The sequence below is a fragment of the Carcharodon carcharias genome, chromosome 6 (assembly GCF_017639515.1).
Source record: "Carcharodon carcharias isolate sCarCar2 chromosome 6, sCarCar2.pri, whole genome shotgun sequence".
Taxonomy (NCBI): domain Eukaryota; kingdom Metazoa; phylum Chordata; class Chondrichthyes; order Lamniformes; family Lamnidae; genus Carcharodon; species Carcharodon carcharias.
Genome location: NC_054472.1, coordinates 59,179,616 through 59,199,124, shown reverse-complemented (window position 1 = coordinate 59,199,124; position 19,509 = coordinate 59,179,616).

Below are 19,509 nucleotides of genomic sequence, written 5' to 3'. Positions count from 1 at the left end.
GAAAGTTTTAAAAACCACCAAAAGATGACCAACAAAAAAACAATGAGGGAGAAAATAAACTCTGAGGGTAAACTAGCAAGAAATATAAAAACTGACAGTAAGAGCTTCTTTAAATATATAAAAAGGAAGAGAGAGGCCAAAGTGAACACAGGCCCCTCAGTGATTGAGGCTGGGGAAATAATAATAGGGAATCAGAAAATGGCAGAGGAGTTGAATAAACTCTTTGCTTCAGTCTATATGGTAGAAGACACTAATAGCATTCCAAAAATACTAAATAATCAAGGGGCACAAGGCAGGGAGGGAATTAATTCAATAACTATCACTAGAGAAGAAGTACTAGGGAAACTAATGCGGCTAAAGGCCGATAAGTCCCCTGGACCTGGTGGATTGCATCCTAGGATATTAAAGGAAGTAGCTACAGAGATAATGGATGCACTCGTAGTAATCTTCCAAGAATCCTTAGACTCTGGATAAGCCCCAAAGAATTGGAGGATGGCCAATGTAACACCCTTATTCAAAAAGGGAGGGAGACAAAAAACAGGTAACTATTGGTCAGTTAGCTTATCATATGTCATTGGGAAAATGTTGGAGTCTATTATAAAGGATGTTATAGTAGGGTATTTAGAAATGCATAATCTAATCAAGCAGAATCAGCATGGCTTCATGAAGGGGAAATCATGCCTAACATATTTATTAGAATTCTTTGAGGCGGTGGCAAACAGGATAGGTAAAGGGGAACCAGTACATGTAATATATTTGGACTTCCAAAAGGCTTTCAATAAGGTACCACACATAAGGCTACTTAAGATAAGAGCTCATGATGTTGGGGGTAATACATTAGCATGGATAGAAGATTGGTTAACTAATAGAAGACAGAGAGTTGGGATAAGGGAGGCATTTTCGGGATGGCAACCTGTAACTAGTGAGTGCCACAGGGATCAGCACTGGGGCCTCAATTATTTACAATATATATTAATGACCTAGATGAGGGAAATGTATGTACTATTGCCAAGTTTGCAGATGACACAAAAATGGATGGGAATGCAAATGGTGAGGATGACACAAGGAGTCTACAGAGGGATATAGACAGGTTAAGTGAGTGGACAAAAACTTGGCAGATGGAATATAATGTAGGAAAATCTCAGGTTATGCACTTTGGCAGGAAGAATAGAGGAACTGAATATTATTTAAATGGAGAAGATATTATTTAAATGGAGAAAGACGGCAGAAGGCTGTAGCACAGAGGGATTTTGGTGTCCTTGTGCATGAATCTCAAAATGCTAACATACAATTTCAGCAGGTAATAGGGAAGGCAAATTGAATGTTGGCCTTTATTTCAAAGGGAATGGAGTATAAAAGTAAGGAAGAAGAAGATTCATAAGGACTTGAAACGTTATCTCTGTTTTTTTTCTCTCCAGATTTTTAATCAGTAAGGGAGTCAAGAGTTATGGGGAGAAGGCAGGAAAGTGGAGTTGAGGATTATCAGATCAGCCATGATCTCATTGAATGGAGGAACAGACTCAATGGGCCAAATGGCCTACTTCTGCTCCTACGGCTTATGGTCTTATGTAGTAGGAGACCCAAGGCAAGCTAGAGCCCTCCAGGCCTCAGCCCTACAGAGGACACCCGCCAAAGTCATTAAAGACAAGAGGGTGTTGCAGTCAACAGGCTGCCTCTGTCTCTGCTGCAGATGTTGGGGATGCACCAAGAGAGTAGAGTTAAAAAGATTAAGAATCCTTGATATCATTTTTTGTCATGGATGTTCACACACTGTAGATATCATGCACCTTTTGTAAATACATTTGCTGTTCATGACAATAATCTGAACATTTGAATGCGACTTGCATTTGTATCTATGTGACCTCGTATTGCAAGTGTGACCGAAACTCCCACTCTGTGATCACCTCCCTTTGTGAGCCTCACATTCATGTGATGTCTAGCTGACTCATGTTAGTTACTTGTCCCTTGTCTAATATCAGAGAGATGTGTCAACCTCTTTATTGAAAGTGACTGCAAATTGCATTAGATTGTAATATTTATTAAAAGACACCATGATGTGATGAATACCCATAGCATTGGAGGGTTACCACTCATGTTGTTTCATTGTCAAATAGCTGTCTTCATTGTGTGTGCCAAAGCACAAGACCTGAAGCCATGATCATCTCTTCAGCCACATGCGCATCTCTGTGGCAGCAAGAAGTGTCTCATTTAGGAGGCTATGACTTCATCAAGTCCACTTGATGCAGGCTTTGTGCTGGTGCACTGCCTTTCACTTCCCAGAGTGGCAACAAATAGCTTTGGCTGCTGACCTTTCCAAAGGTTAGAGCCCTGTGAAACATGATGATTGGAGGCCTGAGGCCCAATGCTGACATTGCTCTTGATGTTAGTGGTTGTAAAGGCCTTTCAGATCACTGGAATGCCACTAAGGGACAGGAGAAATGCACTTGGATACTCTTGCCTGCACTTTACTCCTCCTGGAACTTTGTGGCTAAGTGTGTGTCCCGGGTATGTTTGCCACATCTTGCGGCTTCGATGGCATCCTCATGTGAAATGTCCCCAGTATCACCTTCTTCAGGTTCCTGCCCGTCCAGTTCTTCATCATCCAAGGAGTTCTCAGCCTCTTCCATGTCTCCCTCTGGCAAGTGAACTCCCCTTTGAAATGCCAGTTTGTGCAGGCCACAATGATGTGGCACATCCTCTGTAGACAGTACTGCAGAGGCCCATCTGAGCGGTCCAAACATCGGAAGCCTATGGTCTGATCAATGATGGATCTTGTCAATCTACATGCCGTGTTGTATCTTTCCTCCAAGGCACTTTGAGGATGACGCATGGGTGTCATGAGCCATCGTTTCAGCAGGTACCCCTTATCAACAAGCAGCCAGACCTGTAGGCGCCACGGCCCTTTGAATATCTGAGGCACCTGGGAGTGACTCAGGATGTATGAATCATGGGAGCTCCCAGAGTACCAGGCATAAACATGCATGATGTGCTTCTGATAGTCATGCACCAGCTGAACATTTAGTGACTGGAACCCTTTCCTGTTAATGAACATTGGGGGCTGCTGTCATGGAGATTTCAAAGCAACATGTGCACTATCAATTGCACCCTGAACTTGGGTGCGCACCATGATTTTACGTGGGCGGGCCAATTAAGGCCTGCCCAGCGTAATTTGCAGCTCCCGAGATCTGTGGGAAGGGGCAGGTGGTGACAGGAAGCCAATATCTGTCGGCTCCAATGGCGACTCGGCCACCCATTTATAAATGGCGCAGGCAGCCGTCCTAAGGCAGCCACTGAGTTCGATCATCTGCAATGGACAACGTCGTCAGAGAGCAGGCCAGGCGAGAGGGCAAGTCGGAGGGGCAGTCGGCCCCAAGGTTTTCCGATGAGTGCCTCATTGCCCACCTTGAGGAGGTGGCAGCACGCTGGGATATCCTTGTCCTAAGGAATGGGAGGAGGAGGCCCCCCCCATCTAACAAAATGTGCCTGAGGGATGAGGTGGCATCACTGGTCAAACACCACGATGTGGTGAGGCACACATGGGTGCAGTGCCACAAACGGTTTAATGACCTCCTGCGATTGGGAAGGATGAGTACCATGTTGGCATGGGTCACTTAGCACAGAGTTAGGTTGGCCATCGATACCCCCTACCCCTCTCCCCCCCACCTCACAATTTTGTTTCTTTATTCATTCATTCACAGGATGTGGGCTTCACTGGCTGGGCCGGCATTTATTACCCATCCCTAGTGGCCCATGAGAAGGTGGTGGTGAGCTGCCTCCTTGAACCACTGCAGTCCATGTGGTGTAGGTACACCCACAGTGCTGTTAGGGGGCGAATTCCAGGATTTGGACCCAGCGACAATGAAGCAACGGCAATAAATTTCCAAGTCAAGATGCTGAGTGACTTGGAGGGGAACTTCGAGATGGTGGTGTTCCCATCTACCTGCTGCCCTTGTCCTTCCAGGTGATAGTGGTCGTGGGTTTGGCGGTTCTTAGTGTGTGAGTGGCAAATGTCAATAAGGCAGCATCTGGGCAAGGGGGTGAGCCCTGGCTGTTTGGAATGAGTGTTTTGCAGCTCCAGGGTCATGAATTGGGTGAGCGCTGCAAGGTTTTCCTCAGGTGGGGTTGGCCAGGCTGCAGTAGCAATGCAGGTACACGGTGGACTAATCAATGCTCCTCTCTCATTTCAGGAGAAGACAGCCCACAATAATGCAGAGAGGCTGCAGACTGGCAGAGGGCAGCCCCACCTTCTGATCCTCACCAGATACGAGCAAGAGGCACTGGAACTGGAGAGGTGCCATACGCCCAGGTCAACCAGCCACAGTGAAGTTGGGATGCCACTGGGAGGTAAGATTGTTGTGCACTGAGATCACAATGTCTGTCCTTGCAACCCTTCCACTGTTGACTGTATATTGATTTCAGCGTCCAACATGGGATCCCCATTGATAATGGAAAGACGAGGGTGCCAGGCACTCACAGTAACAGTGTAACTACTTCAACTAATCAAATGTCCCTGTTCTTCCTTTCAGGCTCACCAGAACACCCTCAGTGTCAGGAGCCTGAGGGGCCGCCGCTCACCCCTGAGGGCCGGAAGATATAAATGCACCAGCTTCACACCCGCTCAGCCAGGAAGGCACCAGCACAGATACCAGCATCTCAGTGGGAATAAGATAGTCAGTTAGTATCTCAGTGCACAGCGGTGAGGCCACTTCACTTTGCTTGAGGTGCAGGAGGCAGAGAGTGCCCAGGGCGTCGGCAGTTGAATGTTTGCTGGGGACCAGGAACATGCTCAGTCGGTAGCTGATGATGTGCCTCTGGAATCGTCCCTGAGACAGTAGATGCTGGAATTCCAGCAGGGGGTGCGGGAGGATCTGGCAGAGATACATGAGTGAATGTACGCCATGGTTTCCATGATGGAGGAGTCCTTGCGGAGCATAAGCAATGCAATGAACATCACAGCTGAGCACAATGCCTGCTCCATGGAGAAAGTAGCGACTCTCATAGAGAGGCTCCTCCAAGAGAACAATCAGGGCTTCCTGGAGATGCATTCAGACCTGCAAGCCCTCACACCGGCAATGACCTCAGCTGGTCAGTGTTAGTGTGAGAGATGGATTGGGCACCCAGTATCCCAGCTAGGTGACCATCCATCACTGGTGAGCAGGGAGGTGTCCATTGACGCATGAGCTGCCTGTTGTCTCCACGGGCTCTTCTTAGGGGACTCCGGATGATGGCAGCAGCTCCTCCCCCCTCTGCTAGTGACTGTGGCATCCAATGAGGCCAGCCGTACCATTGGCTGCTCCCTCCCAGGCGGGGCCAGCACAGGCTCCATGGGCCAGAAGATGCCCACCAATGTCATCAAGGCCAACAGGACAGCAGAGTGAGCAGGCTGTCTCTAATGCCGGTGCCAGCGAGGGGGGAGCACCCAGACATAGCACCTGCAAGCGTAAATGTAAAGCACCTTAGGCACAACACGGGATTATCACTAGAGTTTTTCTTTTGCTTCACTTTTAAGTTACTGTTAAGTCGGTGTGATGTTGAACAGCTTTTCATTTAGTTTGATTTCTATATGCCAAGCTGCAAATCATTAAATGTGTTGGTTCTCAACAAACCTCTGGGGGCTTCATTAGTTCTGCAGGTGAAGGGGAACGCATGATGTTACGAGTGACTTGTTTGTCATTGAGCTTCATTGAAATGGCTCATAGTTCATGTTGTTCACCAAGGAAATGTTGCTCTCAGGTATCAAGTATGGAACCTGCAGCCCTGGCATGTGTTGGTGGTTCATCTTTGGCAGGCTAGCTGAAGGACCGTTGGATCAAAGCCTCCCGGGTGTCCCTGCCTCCCTGGAGGTTGACCAGGTCAGCATCTATCCCCTCAGCATTCTCCTGAACGTGCTCATCCTTGGACTCACTGCTGGACTCATCGTGTGCAGCCAGAGCAATTGTGTCTACATTTTCTTCCTCCACTGTGTCGCCCCTTTCCAGTGCCAGATTGTGGAGAGCGCAGCATGCAACCAGTATCAACGACACACGATCTGGGGGGCATTGCAGTGAGAAGTCCCCTGAGAAGAACGATGGTTCTCTCTACCACTGCCCTTTTGGAGGCATGGCTCCTATTGTACTGCTGCTCTGCCTCTGTCCTTGGATGGTGGAGAGGTATCATGAGCCACCTTTTGTGGGGATAGCCCTTGTCACCCACCAGCCATCCAGCCAGCACTGAAGAGCCTGAGCACCTGGGAGTGTCTCGGGATGTAAGCGTCATGGGAACTGCCTGGGTGCCTTGCACAGACTTGCAGAATCAGCGTCCTGTGATCACACACTATCTGCACGTTCATGGAGTGGAAGCCCTTCCTGTTGACGAAGGCACCGGGCTCACCTCCTGGCGCCTTGATGGCCACATGTGTGCAGTCGATTGCACCCTGGACGCGGGGGAAGCCAGCAATGGCTTCGAAGCCTCTGGCTCACTGTCTGGCTGGCCTTGTCCCTGCGGTAGTGAATGAAAGTCAAGGTACACCTGAATGGAGCGTCTGGGAACAGCTTGACACAACTGCTGACAGCTGATTGGGAGACACCACAAAGATCCCCCACCAACCCCTGGAAAGAGCCGGAGGCATAGTAGTTGAGGGCCACTGTGACCTTCAGCGCCACTGGCATGGGGTCCACCCACACAGCTGGAGCTGATCTCAGGGCCAATCATCTGACAGATGAAGGTGACTGTCTGCCTTGAGAGACGGAGCCTCCTTTGGCATTGCACCTCAGATATATTGAGGTAGCTGCATCACCACCTGTAAACCCTGGCAGCAGGATAGTGGCAACTCCTGCGGCCCCTTCTGCCTTGCACTTCCTGTTGGCCTGCACCCCTTGTGACTGTGCCTGTCCTCCCACAGGTGGCTCCCCTGGAGGCTGAATATGGACTCCTGGCCTCCTCCCCCTTCTGGATCTGTCTTCCTCCTCAGAGGAGGTGCCTCCAGCAGAGAGCACAATCCCCATTTCCAGGGTAAGGGGAGGCTGTCTGATACCTGGAAGGCTCCAAGTGTTTTGACTCCTCCAGAGTCCTGAACTGAAGCCTGTTATTTCTGTCAAAGCAGCTCTGAAGCGATATCTAGTTGTCCTGTAAACACAAGCGAGTAGCAGTAAGTAATAAACTAAAGTTCTAACAACTCACATTAATGAGCCCACTCACCCCTCTTATCCCGCCTGTGAATGAGGTTTTTAAAAATGTGGCCTGCCCGTTGCGCCCGTGCGATGCCCTGAAAATTGCGCAGGCTGCATAAAATCGTCTTCAGTTGCTGCCTCAAAGGCCTTAACTGGCCCGTTAGTTAATAGTGGGCACGCCTTCGAACTCTTACTGCACCCGCCTTCCGAAATATCGTGATGGCACGCGGTGACATCGGGACGCACGCCCGATGTCATCGCGCATCATTTTACACACATGTGTGTCGGGCCTGCCCCCGCATGCCGACTGTGAAATTCTGCACCATGAGTCTCTGTGCAACCACACCCTTTTGTGTCACAATAACCCCCCCGCCCCTTTTGCACTCTACGGTCTGCACGCACCCTCTCCCCTTCATGCAAATCAAATCCCATCCACCCCCTGATGTGTTTGTGTTCTACTATACCAGCTTCCCCAACTCCAATCTTCCCTTTGCTTGCTGTCGATTCCCCCCAATCCCCGCCAACCGTCCCACAGCCCCTTCATCTTCATGGCTAATATTTAAGGGGATATTTCAGAATGCACAGAATAGATGCACTCCAATGAGTACGAAAAAGTCCAAGGGACAGACACACCATCTGTGGTGAACTAAAAAGGTTAAAGATAGTTTGAAACTTAAAGAAAAAGCAAAAAATTGTGCAAAGACAGGTGGCAGGTCAGAAGATTGGACAGAATATAAGGAAGAGCAAAAAATGACTAAAAGGCTAGTAAGGAGGGAAAAAATAGAATGTGAGAGAAAGCTAGTCAGAAATATAGAAGCAGGTGATAAGAGCTTTTATTAATACTTTAAAAAGAAATGAGTTAACAAAATAAGCGTTGGTCCTATAGAAAATGAGTCTGCAGAATTGATAATGGAAAACAAGGAGATGGCAGATGAATTGAACAGGTATTTTGAACCAGATTTCATTATACAGGATACAAGTAACATCCCAGAAGCAGCTATAAACCAGGAAATGGAGGTGGGAGGGAAGTCAGGAAAATTACAATCACCAGAGAAGTGGTACTGAGTAAATTGTTGGAGCTGCGGGTTGACAAGAGCCCGGGTCCTGATTGATTTCGTTCTAGGGTCTTAAAAGAAGTGGTTCGTGAGATTGTTAATGCATTGGTTTTAATTTTACAAAACTCCCTAGATTCAGGGAATGTCCCATTAGATTGGAAGATAGCAAATGTAACTCCATTATTCAAAAAGGGAGGGAGACAGAAAGTAGGAAACTACAAGCCAGTTAGCTTAACATCTGTCATAGGGAAAATGTTAGAATCTATTATTAAAGAAGTTATAGTGGGGCACTTGGATAAGCTCAGGGTCATCAAGCAGAGTCAACATGGTTTTGTGAAAGGGAAATTGTGTTTAACCAATTTATTGGTGTTCTTTGAGGAAGTAACATTTGCTGTGGATAAAGAGGAACTGGTGGATGTATTGTAATTAGATTTCCAGAAGGCATTTGATAAAGTGCCATATCAAAGGTTATTACAGAAAATAAAAGCTCATGGTATAGGGGGTAACATATTGGCATGGATAGAAGATTGGCTGGGTAACCGGAAGAAGAGTAGGCATAAATGGGTCTTTTTTCAGGTTGGCAAGATGTAATGAATGGTGTGTGTTATGACATAGCAGTTGGTAAAGCTGAGTTATTTAAAAATCCCAGAGGGAAATTTTAAACAACTGTCATAACCTATATTTTCATTTGGTATGTTTGAGATGCAACTCTGAATTCAAGCATAAAACCATCTGTTCTTGAGAGGTTTTTGTATCAAATTACATGAGATATATGAGACATTTATTAATTTACACAAGTTAAACATATACACATGACTACAAATTACTACTTCATAATTTTAACAAATTCCAAAACATCCACACTAAGGCAACAGCAACCATAGACTTTAAGCAGACACCAGGCAAAGCATTTTCACCTTACAAATTCAAAATGAGGTTCCTTTCACTTTAGTTCCTTTGCAGACACAGTGGTAGGTTTACAGGCTTTGATGTTACATGCCTCTGCCCCGCACACACATAACTGCTGCGTGTTATATCCAGCACATCTCGTTGAATATAAATTCTCATTGAATCACCAACCCCTTTGAACTCCACCTCTTCTAACAATAAAACCCCATACATAATACCAATTTTATTAATAATATAAACATTGCTCAGTCTCTGCTAGCTAGGTGCCAGATTTCACTCCCCTTCTTGAATGCTCCAATCAAAAAAATACAAATGCACTCTACCTCTTTTACATCTCAAAACTAGTATACATCAAAGCACCCAGACTAGCTGGCTTTATTATTATTAATCCAATTAATAATCACCCACAGACTAAACCTCTATTTAAAAAAATAATAATTTCCAACATTATATACATTAATAGCTTCATGACATGTGCCACAAGGATTAGTGCTGGGACCCTCAACTGTTTACAATTTATATAAATGACTTGGATGAAGGGGTGAATGGGATGGTTGCCAAATTTGCTGATGAAACAAAGATAGTTAGGAAAGTGAGTTGTGGAGAGGACATAAGGAGCCAAAAAAAGATATAGATAGGTTAAGTGAGTGGGCAAAGATCTGGCAAATGGAGTATAATGTGGGAAAATGTGAAATTGTCCATTTTGTCAGGAAGAATAAAAGAGAAGCATATTATCTAAATAGTGAGAAATTGCAGAGATCTGAAGCTTGGAAGGACCTGGGTATCCTAGTGCATGAATCACAAAAGGCTAGTATCCAGGTACAGCAGGTAATTAGGAAAGCCAATAGAATATTATTACTTATTGCGAGGGGAATTGAATACAAAAGTAGGGAGGTTATGCTTCAGTTGTGCAGGTCACTGATGAGACCACATTTGGAGCATTGTGTAGTCGCCTTATTTAAGGAAGGATGGAAATGCATTGGAAGCAGTTTAGGGAAGGCTTACCAGACTAATAGCTGGAATGGGTGGGTTGTGTTATGAGGAAAGGTTGGACAGACTAGGCTTGTATCCGCTGGAGTTTAGAAGATAAGAGGCAACTTGATTGAAACATACAAGATCCTGAGGGGTCTTGACAGGGTGGATGTGGAGAGGATGTTCCCTCTTGTGGGAGAATCTAGACCTAAGGTCACAGTTTAAAAATAAGGGGTCGCCCACTTAAAACAGAGATGAGGTGAAATTTTTTCACTCAGAGGGTTGCGAGACTTTGGGAAATTCTTCCCGAAAAACTGGTGGAAGCAGAGTCTTTGAATATTTTTAAGGCAGAGGTGGATAGACCGTTGGTAAGCAAGGGGGTGATAGGTTATCGAGGGTAGGTGGGATGCAGATATCAGGTTACTATCAGATCAGAAACAAAAGACAAAAATAAGAAGCAAAAGTGGAAAACAGAAAAAAAATAAGGGCGAAAAATAAATGGGGTCATAGTGCAAAATAAAGCTAAGATGACTAACGAGGTTAAAAAGACAAGTCTAAAGGCATAGTATCTTAATGCTCGGAGCATTCGCAATAAGGTAGATGAATTAACAATGCAAATAGATATAAACGGTTATGATATAGTTGCAATTACGGAGACATGGCTACAGGGTGACCAAGGATGGGAATTGAACATCCAGGGGCATTCAATATTTAGGAAGGACAGACAAATAGGGAAAGGAGATGGGGTAGCATTGTTAGTACAGGAGGAAATCAATGCAATAATTGGGAAGGATATTGGCTCGGAAAATCATGATGTGGAATCTGTTTGGGTGGACATAAGAAACACCAAGGAGCAGAAAACGTTGGTGAGGATTGTCTATGGAGATGTAAGGGAAGGTATTAAACAGGAAATTAGAGATACATGCAATAAGGGTACAACTGTAATCGTGGGTGACTTTAATCTACATATAGATTGGACAAACCAAACTACCAATAATACTTGTGGAGGAGGATTTCCTAGAGTGTGTACGTGATTGTTTTTTAGACCAATATGTTGAGGAACCAATTAGAGAGCAGGTTATCCTAGATTGGGCGTTGTGCAACGAGAAAGGATTAATTAACAATCTTGTTGTGCGGGATTAGACAGCATGGTTTTATGAAAAGGAAATCATGCTTAACTAATCTGCTGGAGTTTTTTGAGGATGTAACTAGTAGAATAGATAAGGGAGAACCAGTGGATGTGGTGTATTTGGATTTCAAGAAGGCGTTTGATAAGATTCCACACAAAAGGCTAGTGGGCAAAATTAAAGCACATGGGAGTGGGGGTAATATACTGGCATGGATTGAGAATTGGTTGACAGATCAGAAACAGAGAGTGGGAATAAATGGATCTTTTTCCAGGTGGCAGACAGTGATTAGTGGTGTACCGCAGTGATCATGCTTGGGCCTCAGCTTTTCACGAGATATATAAATGATGAGGGAACCAAATGCAATATTTCCAAGTTTGCTGACGACACAAAACTGTGCAGTGTTGTGAATTGTGAGGAGGATGCAATGGGGCTTCAGGGAAATTTAGACAAGTTGTGTGTGTGGGCAAATACATGGCAGCTGCAGTGTAACGTGCATAAATGTGAAGTTATGCGCTTTGGTGTGAAAAAAAGAAAGGCAGGGTATTATTTAAAAGGTGACATATTGGGAAATGTGGATATACAAAGGGATCGGGGTGCTCTTGTACACCAGCCAATGAAAGTAAACAGGCAGATGCAGCAAGCAATTAGGAAGGCAAATGGTATGTTGGCCTTCATTGCAAAAGGATTTGAGTTCAGAAGTAAGGATGTCTTACTGCAGTTATACAGGGCCTTGGTGAGACCACACATAGAGTATTGCATGCAGTTTTGATCTCTCTACCTAAGAAAGGATATATTTTCGATAGAGGGAGTGCAGCGAATATTCACTAATCTGATACCAGGAATGGCAGGACTGTCGTATAAGGAGACATTGGTTGGACTGGGCCTGTATCCACTGGAGTTTAGACGAATGAGAGGGACTCTGATTGAAATGTATAAAATTCTAACAGGGCTAGATAGGCTAGATTCAGGGAGGATGTTTCCTGTGGTTGGGAAGTCTAAAACCAGGGGCTAAAGTCTTAGGGCAGGCTATTTAGACTGAGATGAGGAAAAGTTTCTTCACTCAGAGGGTGGTCAACCTGTGGAATTCTCTATCATAGAAGGCTGTGGAGGCCGGGTCACTGAGTATATTCAAAAAATAAATTGTTAAATATTTGGATATGAGGGGCATCAAGGGATATGGAGAGAAAGCGGGAATATGGTGTGGTGAAAGAGGGTCAGCCATGATCATATTGAATAGCGGAGAAGGCTCAAAGGGCCAAATGGCCTACTCCTGCTCTTTGTTTCTATGTTTCAGCCATGATCTTATTAATTGGTGGAGCAGGCTCAAGGGTCCGAATGGCCTACTCCTGCTTCTTTTGTGTATGTTCATATGTTCGTATGTCTCTCTCATCTTCATCTCCCAACCCTACCAAGCCCCCTTCACCCTCATGTCTCTGCCATGCGCGCCCCTGCCCCTGCACCCCAATCGCCATGCTGGTCTCTGTTTTAGAGTGCAGCCTGCCTGAGACTCACAGCAAACAATGCTGTCATGCTGGACCAGCGTGGCAGCCACCATGAGCAGCCCCACTATACCCCCCGCCAATGTGGGCTGACACTGGAATCGGTGAGGAACCAGAGCAGCACTGTTACAGGTAGGCTTTGAATGTTGCACTCTCCTTGAAGTCACAAGATAAGTAAGAGTGGACAGCTGCATACCCCTTATATCTGGTCATTATTTAGACTGGTCTAGTTTTCCAAGGAAGGTCATTGATGAAGTAGCTGAAGATGGCTGGGCCGAGGACACTACCCTGAGGAACTCCTGCAGTGATGTCCTGGAGCTGAGATGACTGACCTCCAACAACCACAACCATCTTCCTTTGTGCTAGATGTGACTCCAACCAGTGGAGAGTTTTTCACCTGATTCCTATTGACTCCACTTTTACTAGGGCTCCTTGATGCCACACTCTGTCAAATGTTGCCTTGATCTCAAGGACAGTCACTTTCACCTCACCTTGGGAGTTCAGCTCTTTAGTCCAAGTTTGAACCAAGGCTGTAATGAGGTCAGAAGCTGGGTGGCCCTGGTGGAACCCAAACTGCTCAGGTTATTGCTAAACAAGTGCTGCTTGATAGCACTATTGATGACTCCTTCCATTACTTTACTGATGATTGTGAGTAGACTGATGGGACTGTAATTTGCCAGGTTGGATTTGTCCTGCTTTTTGTGTACAGGATATACCTGGGCAATTTTCCACATTGCCGGGTAGATGCCAGTGTTGTAGCTGTGCTGGAGCAGCTTGGCTAGGGGTGTGGCAAGTTCTGGACCACAAGTCTTTAGTACTATTGCCGGAATATTGTCAGGGCCCATAGCCTTTGCAGTATCCAGTACCTTCAACTGTTTCTTGATAACACGTAGAGTGAATCGAATTGGCTGAAGACTACCATCTGTGATGCTCAGGATCTCCGGAGGAGGCCGAGATGGATCATCCTCGGCACTCCTGGCTGAAGATTGTAGCAAATGCTTCAGCCTTATCTTTTGCACTGATGTGCTGGTGTCCTTCATCATTGAGGATGGGGATATTTGTGGAGCCTCCTCCTCCAGTGAGTTGGTTAATTTTTCACTACCATTCACGACTGGATGTGGCAGGACTGCAGAGCTTAGATCTGATCCATTGGTTGTGGGATTGCTTAGCCTTGTCTATCACTTGCTTCTTATGCTGTTTGGTACACAAGTAGTTATAGCTTCACCAGGTTGACAACTCATTTTTAGGTATGCCTAGTGCTGCTCCTGGCATGCCCTCCTGCACTCTTCATTGAACCAGGGTTGATTCCCTGGCTTGATAGTAATGGTAGAGTGGGGGATATGCTGGGCCATGAGGTTACAGATTATATTCAAATACAATTCTGCTGCTGCTGATGGCCCACAGCATCACATGGATGCCCAGTCTTGAGCTGCTAGACCTGTTCGAAATCCATCCCACCCAGAGTACCTTCCGCACCCTTGCCACCCTCAGTGCATCCTCCAACTGATGTTCAACATGGAGGAGCACTGATTCATCAGCTGAGGGAGGGTTGTACGTGGTAATCAGCTGGAGGTTTTCTTGCCCAGGTTTGACCTGATGCAATGAGACTTCATGGGGTCCGGAGTCGCTGTTGAGGACTCCCAGGGCAACTCCCCCCCAACCGTATACCACTGTGCCGCCACCTCTGCTGGGCCTGTCCTGCCGGTGGGACAGGACATTCCCAGGGATGGTGATGGTGGTGTCTGGGACATGCTAACTGATCTGCTATGTGCTTCCATCATTCACTGTCTCTCTTACTAATAGGTAGAGGGATATAGGGTGCACGCTGGGCGGGAGAGGGGAGTTAATTCATTAAAAATGTGAAACCTGAACTCCCATATTGCAAAGGAACTTACTTCGGGTTTAACAGTGATGCAGGTGTTTGAATAATGTGCTCTTCTGGAGAGGGGAGTCTGTGATTACAATATATTAATGAGATTTCTTTCCTCAAATTTTGGTAGCCATTTCAGTTTATCACAAGGGACCTAGTTTCCCAGGGCTCTCAAAACCTGGCAGCTAAAGGAAGGCCTGAGCTGTCATACTATTGAGAGCACTGTTTGTAGGCCAGGAGGAATAGGAATGCTTCCCCCAGTACCTCAAGTATCTGCTGAGATCTACCAATCTCCACAATCTGTTAACCTCCCTACTATGCCCCAATCTCTCTCTCCCTCCTCATTGCTGCACTTCCTGCCACCCATCCCCCACATCCTCCCCGTGCAATCCCAACGATCATATCTCGATCAATCCAATTGCCTGGGATCATCCCCAGGGTCATGAAGTTCTCCTTCACCTTCCAATGACTTTCTTTCGGCAGTTCCAAAAAGAGGAAATACATTGCATTTATTATGGAATCTTTCACATTCTTAGGCCATTCAAAAGCACTCCAGTCAATAGATTCATTTTGCAATGCAGCCTCTGTAATGTGGGCCTACATGGCAGCCAATTTGTAAACAGCAAAAATGCAAATGAATGAATGAGCTGTTAGTTTATTTTGGCAGCATTAATTGAGGAGAAATGGTGACCAGGAGAACTTTTTGCTCTTCTTTAAATAATGTCATGGGATCTTTTTCCATCCACCTGACAGGTAAAGAATGTCTTAGTTTAAACTTTCGTTTAAAATATGACAGTTCTCACAGGTGAGGTGTCAGCCTCGATGGTGTGTTGAGTTGCTAGAATGGTGCTTCAACCTATAACTTTCTGGCTCAGAGGCAAGAGTGTCACAGAGATATGCAGTCACTCAAGATTTACAAATCCTCTCTATAAAAATCATATTCAAGAAGCCAGATGAGACAAATGTACTGTAATCAAAAATATTAATTTATATTTTTATTACATTACTTAAGGTGCTATTAAAGTGCATAAGGAAGCTTCCCATAGGATGAGAGAGATTGAATGAAAATAAAAAACACTTAGGAAGTTATTAAAGACAGAGTTGCAGCAAAGTGAAGAGATTTAGTGAGAGGCTTTGCAGAGAGTAAAGGCAAGTTGCTACCAAGTGAAGAATGGACGAGGTGGAAATAGGCAGGAAATTGGAGGAGAGTAGGACAAGTTTGCAGAATTAGGGTGATGTGAGACCATGGAGGAATTTGTAAGTGAGGACAAAGAATTTGAAGTCAGTGAATCGTGGAACAGACAGGAATTGAGGGTTAGTAAGGACAAGAGCAAAGGGCGGACAGGATTTAGTACAGCACAGGTTCCAGGCAGCACAGTTTGTATAACAGCACTGCAATTTATGATAGGATCCTAAATTAGCCATTTGATGATCTATGTGCAGCATAACTGGACATAAACATTCATGCAATGCTAACTACCAATGCTGCTCAATTCCTTTTCAGATTTGGTTGTTGCTATTTTTAAAATCTTCCTGGAAAGCAATGAATTTAATAGTGCTAAATAGGCACCTAAGCCTCCAATATGGCAGGCAGGAAGCACTGCCCATTACGAGCTGAAAAATGTCCTACCTGCCATATTGGTATAGGCAAAAAAAATGTGCATCCAACGCCCATGTCTGAAACTGGCATGAAGGCCCTTTGCATGTACAAGTAAGGGGCCTAACAATGATGCAAAACTGAGTTGCCCTGATGTGGCCTATTAGAAGTTTCTTTGCCAGTGGGCTACCTGGGGATGCCCAGTAGGTGCCATTGGTTTACCTGTGTATTTTTAATGCAGCTCTAGGTCCAATATAGGATGCACGTCAGGCCTGCCAATTCAGACACAAACAAACTTCTACCCTTCTAACTGCAGAATATACACTTTGGCCTATTGGGTAAGTCCACTCCCTTGAGAAAATGATTTTTTAAAAGTAGAAGATATAAATAGATATAACTAAGTAAATTTTCACATGCTTTTTCACTTAGGTTGCATAATACCGTATATGGGAAATCCATTGTGTTTTCATTCACCTCAGCTTTCCTCTTCCTAGGTGCTAGCTTTCTATAACGACTAGTTATACTCCATGAAATGTTTTGAAGATTCCCTCTTGCCCATGGTGACATTTATGCTAGACTTAAGCATTTCTGGAAAGCGGTTTCTGCTTTGTAACATTGCTAAAGGTCCAAGAATTGGATCATGACCAGTCTCCAGAGAGAACATTTGGGTTTGACAGTGTGTAGAAAATAACTCCAGTGTGATGTCAAACCAGATTTTCGAAGCACTGATTGGATCCATTGGCCCTCCTTAATACTTCACACATTTATGCAGAAGGTATTTAAATGTATTGACTGTGGATGCTACCAAACTCACTTCTGATATACTTACATTTTAATGGTTGGGAGCAGAGCTCTGTGCATACATGTGAACACATTTGTACAAAACTATCTCCTGGATTGAAGAGTCCTGACTGCAGTGCAGGCAACGTAAGCAAGTTACTGTGGTTGAAACTCAATGATGTGGTGATTGATCTGAGATCAGCATTGCTGCATTTTATAACAAGTTGGTTAAATCTTCTCACTCTAGTTTAAAAATGACACCTCTACTCCCTTTCCTCAATCTATGCTAGAAAAGTACAGAATGAAATAAGATTTATTGATTAAAATCTTGCACTTATAAAATCTTCAAGCTCCCGGAGAACTGACTGACAAGAGTTTGTCTTGATGACGACAAATTGCTGCTTTACACTGGAAGCTGCAAACGATTTAATATTAATTGTCTTGTTTTAGCTGATATCTACATTAAAAAAAAACAAAAGATAAAAGCAAAAAACTGCGGATGCTGGAAATCCAAAACAAAAGTAAAAATACCTGGAAAAACTCAGCAGGTCTGTCAGCATCTGTGGAGAGGAACACAGTTAATGTTTCGAGTCCGTATGACTCTTCAACAGAACAAAGGAAAAATAGAAGACAGGTGAAATATAAGTTGGTTTAAGGGGATAGGATGAGCAATGTATAATAATGTATTTCCATCTCTTGCTTTATCTCTATCTTTTAGCCTATTTCCATCCCTTCCCCCCCACCCCACCCCCACTAGGGCTTCTGTACCTTGCTCGTCCTGCTTTCTACCCTTAATGTCACCTATTAGCACATTTCTTAGATAATATCACCACCTTCAACACCTCTTTGTCCTTTTGTCTATGACATCTTTTGGCAATCTCCACCTATCACTGGCCCTCTGTCCAGCTCTACTTGTCCCACTCCCCCCCACCCCCCCACCTTAAACCAGCTTATATTTCACCTCTCTTCTATTTTTCCTTAGTTCTGTTGAAGAGTCATATGGACTCGAAATGTTAACTGTGTTCCTCTCCGCAGATGCTGTCAGACCTGCTGAGTTTTTCCAGGTATTTTTATTTTTGTTTTTAAAAAAAAACAAACTTGTTTTTAAACTCATTCTTTTGCAACACTTTCCTGTTACTATTCCTTTAACATTGTTACATAGTGAAACCGAATGCAAAGTGAAATGAAAAACCTTGTGGAAACATTTTCTTTATTGTGTTCTCCAGCAGTGTTTTGAGGTGGTTCAATTACAGAGGAAAGTACAGGATTTCTGAGTTGCTTTGCGAACCTCAGAACCTATCACGCTGGGTTATGCCATGCATCGAATACAGAGAGTTGCCATTTGTCCACCAGAGTCCCTTGGTTAATACAGCCTGACTGAAACATGCAGCCTTTGCTTAGACATTATTTTGCATTCAATCACTGAATCTGAGAGGTCAGCACATACCTGAATAACTATTGAATAGACATTCATATAGAACAAATTGCAAACCATCCCATGAAAGTAGATATGAAACCTACTATTCGCTAAGCCTTGACTAATTATCTTAGAGTGATATTGGAAGTGATTTAATCTGTTCATAGTCATTAAAGAGTATACCTAAGCTGCTTTGTCAATGACATGTTTAAGATATAGCGTTCCTCCACAAGGATGCTCTGTTTGCTGATGTGTGACAGGAGGACGCAATGGATAAGGAAGAATTGGAGAAGGGATCACAGGATTTGGAGAGGAAGATGTCCATTGACAAGTCACGTTCTGAGTCTGTGTCAATGAAGTTGCTGCATTCCACTTTCAGCTCCTGGATACCAGCATGAAGCTCCATTAATTGTTTGATCAGCAATTGGCCAAAAGAACGTATTTCCATTTGTAAAGAAGAATTTGAGGAGTAGTTAAAGCCACTGACAAAAGACTCTTTATTCCTGAATGTACATGCAAATTATGTTAAGTTGCTTCAAATATAAAACTGGTGTCTTGGAAATACATAATAGGCACATTTCTTAAGTTGTACAAGCCGTGTTTCTGCCAACACTCAAAGTAGGTCAGTATGTGCTAGGATACTCTCTTTCATGAGCTAATCAAGGATATTTCAGATTAATGCTTGAAACAGGAGCTTGACGTTGTAAGGCACATTCATGCTGGGACTCTGTGCTCCCGCAACTCTCAATTTTCATTTCTGCCACTTGGCCCTTTATTGTTTTGAGCCAGAGTTTGGTCATTTGGCATATCAATACTAAACCAAAACATTAAAAACAGACTCACCTTAAACTCCTTGGCCTGCCCCTAGGAACTCTGCAGCCAGGGTAAAGGTGGAGAGAAGATACTGCCGACCTGGTCACATCATCATGATTTCTAGGCATTCCCGTGTGCTGGTGTCTGACAAATGTGCACATTGGAAAATGAGGCATGAGGCATGTAATGCTGCCTCTAATGGACATGGACTTAATACTGGTACATAACTAGGAGATCATTGGAAATCTTTGGGCCATGTAAAAGGGCTGGACACTCAGTGGACTGAACCTCCAGGGGAAAGAAAACTGTCCTTCATGAT